Source organism: Sinocyclocheilus rhinocerous, unplaced genomic scaffold, assembly GCF_001515625.1.
Source record: "Sinocyclocheilus rhinocerous isolate Xijiao unplaced genomic scaffold, SAMN03320098_v1.1 scaffold928, whole genome shotgun sequence".
Taxonomy (NCBI): Eukaryota; Metazoa; Chordata; class Actinopteri; order Cypriniformes; family Cyprinidae; genus Sinocyclocheilus; species Sinocyclocheilus rhinocerous.
Window position 1 is genome coordinate 59448 of NW_015650000.1, and position 3662 is coordinate 63109.

Here is a 3662-nt window from a genome sequence, read left to right on the forward strand (position 1 = left end):
TGCATTTTTACATTATCAAAAAAAACTAATTCTGTATGATTTATAAGGTTGCTTCCCCATGTGGACCTCATTTTAGGTTCACTATGTTGACACGAGTCCACATGAGTCAGTGTGTATTCAGGTTTAAGCCCCCACCGGGATAGAAAAACATGTACACATACACACACACACACACACACACACACACACACTCACAGACACACAATAACGTATCAACCCGTCTGTCACGACTGATAGTTGCAGCTCTAAATGTCTCTGTCTGTCTGTGTCTGTCTCTCAGATCGGATGTTGGCCTTCATCCTTGTGACCAGCATTGCCTTTATGGCCTTCCTCATAATTGGTTTTGGGATCGTCCCACGAGGCAAGAGGTCAGTGAAGTCATGAACCTTGTAGCTCTGGTCTCAGTATCGATGGACTGTCGACATGACATGACTGTCAACACGGCTGGATCTGTAGATCTGCATGATAGGGTCACATGATCCAGAGGCTTGATTAGATGTTTAGTTTGGTCACAAAGAATCACAAACCTGCAGATATCTTTCACATTTTCTCTTATTTTGAGTGAAAATGTTGAATTATAGTACCATGCTTAGCTTTGAGGAACAGATATAAAACATAAAAACCCCAATAAATGAGTAAAAACACAACATGCAAGAAAAAAAAGAAAGAAAAGTATTAAGAAAACATAAGTAAAAAACTCTTTAATCTTTACTAAAGAAGAAAAATTTTAGATAAAAAAAAAAAATCCACAGTCTTCCTAATATGATCCATGTTTCCACCTTTCACAGATGGTTCTATCTCACCAAAAACCTAAGACAAAGTCCCTTTCAAGGAAAGACTGTTCACTTGGTGGCCATATTTGCAACGCCTCCGTGCAGCTATTTTGGGCATCCAAGACCAAGTCCAATCTAAATGAATGGGGAATTCTGAAATCTTAAAAACTACCTGCTGAACTCACAATTAAATTACATATTTTAAATCAGCATCAACATCTTAAATAAACTGCCCCATGATTGTAGTTCTTTATACTCAAATAGCGTTAAAAAGCTTATTTTTCAGGCTAGACCAGTCAATGCACATGTGCAGTCATAAGCGCTAGTCTCCAGTTTCTATGGGAACTGGAGCTTCTATAGGTAGCTGCAGTGATGCAATGACTTTTCCAATCAGTGATTGGCTCTTTCATTTAGAAGGCGGGGCATATTCCGCCATATTGCATGTTGCAATTTCTCCTATTCATAAGTAATAGGAGTGAACCTCCTTTGTATATCTATAGTCTTTGCCTAAGATCACCTGCTTTGTGGGGAAATGGATTAATAAACATACAAAATTATGTTTATCTGAAAATGTAAAAATGCAAAAAGGTTTCTGTGAGGGTAAGAGTTTAGGAGATAGACAATACTGTTAGGTCAGTATAAAAACAATACAAGTCTATGGCAAATCCCCACGAAGAGACCAAAATAAATGTGTGTGTAATTACTTTATATATTTAGTATTTAATTACTTAAATATTATGAAGTGATTTCAATCTGACAAAAACCTGTTTTTGGGGATGTCCCTATTTGTAAAATGGTATAAAAATAAAGTAAATGAAGAATTTGAATTGTAAAAATGAAGAAGGTTTTCTGCAATGGTTAGTGTGTGGGTTAGGGTTAGGTTACAGTACTTATAAGTAGCTGTTTATAAAAACAACAGAATGGAATGTTGTCATTAAGATAACTATGGAAGCATATAGGTAGCGAAATTCAATTTAAAATGCAATATGCAAAATGGTAATGCAATATTCAAAATGGCAATGAAATATTCAAAATGGCATTGTATTTCTGTATTTAAATTTACATTTTCCATTACCCATACGTGCAAAGTTTGGTGCAAAAGTAAAATGAAAATTAAATTATATAATTTACATTTGCCATTTCCAACAGTAGTCTTAATATGTAAATTGCATACAAATTTTAAAGCTCAAATTGAATTTTGCTACAAATATCCCACGGCGTCATGATGAAAATGCAATCCTAAGTGTTCTAACTGTTAGTCTAAATGCATTTAGGACAAATAGCATTTAAATGATAATTTTGCTACCATTTCTGCTGGAACACGTTACACATATCAAATCAATTTGTGTTATACATTTTCATTTTCATTTTCGCAGCTTAAAAAGCGTTCAAATGTGCATGCAATTTACATATTAAGACTACTGTTGGAAATGGCAAATGTAAATTATAAAATTTAATTTTATGCTTCCATAGATAACAATGTGTGTCTGTTATTGTCTCATTGACATTTTACTCTGCTTGTGTTCATTCTGCAGAATTAAATCATTCCTCCTGCCACCGATTCCCAAACCGCGCATTCGAGGGCTTGAACCTGTTCTGCTGAAGGTCTCATTGTCCCGTCACATATCACACACCTGCTCAGAGTTACATTGTTTGAGTTATTAGTAGTGTTTAGATCAACTATCACCAGTACTATTACTGATCAAACCTCTAACAGTAAGTGTGTATTTTTGTGAAAATACCTTAGCAACTGCATAGCAACATCATGACAACCAGCACAACACTGTTGAATGATTTATTAGAAACCACATGAGGAACTTAAAGAAGCATCTGCTTTACCTTCTTTTCTCTTTGTCCTTTCTTGTCCCTCCAGAAGGGGCAGATTGACGAGATCAATCGTCATTTCTCCAGTTTTCACGGCTATAAGTCGCCACAGTACTGCATGGAGGCGTGGTACCAGGTGAGCGTGGACATGTGTCCGTCTGCGATGCCCAACAGCTTCCCGTCTCAATATAAACACGAGGATGCACCGATCGCACAGCAGTCTGTTCAGACGAGCTGCAGTCCTGCGCCTTACTGTTGTGGCCCCGCCTCCTACTGCGAGGGAGCCACGCCCCCTCCAAATGCTGACCACGCCCACCCTGAGCTTGTGTCCATCCCAGGCATGGACTACAGCATGATTCTAAACTCGGCCCCTGCACCACCGATGACTCAGGACTTCTACACATGTGTGAATGGCGTGACGCCTGGCGGAGCGCTGCATCTGGTGCCCTGCCTGCCTGACATGCTGAAAAACTCGCCCTACCTGCAGTTTAAAGAGGGAGCAAATGGTGGCATGGCCAAGAGCACGCTGTTGAGCACGAGTGAATCAGACCCAAGGGAAGCTGCTGTGCCTTTGCTACCTCATTCATCAGACACGAACTGAGCACAAATCAGCAAATGCTCCAGCGTCCGGTAATGCACATGCGACGTACAATCACATGCCTCATACACATACACTAACACAGCCCAGGAGTCACGCAGTCTGTGCTGGTTTGTTTTGATAGGAAATATGACTGGTGTTTCAGTTCAGAATGAGCGCTTTCGCATCAGGATGCCTGATTCACGGCACAAGCGTCAGCAGCACATATTTTTTCACTGCTTATGTTAAAGGGGTCATATGATGCGATTTCAAGTTTTCCTTTCTCTTGCTGATTGTGCATAGATAAGATCCCTGAAGTTGCAAAGACTAAAGTCTCAAAACCAAAGAGATATTCTTTATCAAAGTTAAGACTCTGCCACGCCCCCCTAAAACGGCTCGTTCTAACACGCCCCCACATATCTACGTCACTATGTGGATTTAAGTATTTGCTATTGACTGTTCAAAATGCGGAGTTTTGCGCACCGCGC

The 3662-nt window shown here is 39.5% G+C and overlaps 1 protein-coding gene across 1 annotated transcript in view; it reads left to right on the forward strand.

Annotated features, from left to right (window-relative positions):
- The window catches only part of LOC107711130 (prolactin receptor-like), a 43384-nt gene extending 43027 nt beyond the window's left edge, over positions 1–357 (forward strand). Inside the window, exon 7 of the transcript XR_001636668.1 lies at positions 281–357. The gene's annotated coding sequence lies outside the window, so the exon portion shown is untranslated. The remainder of the gene's footprint in view (positions 1–280) is intronic.
- Positions 358–3662: the final 3305 nt, after the last annotated feature.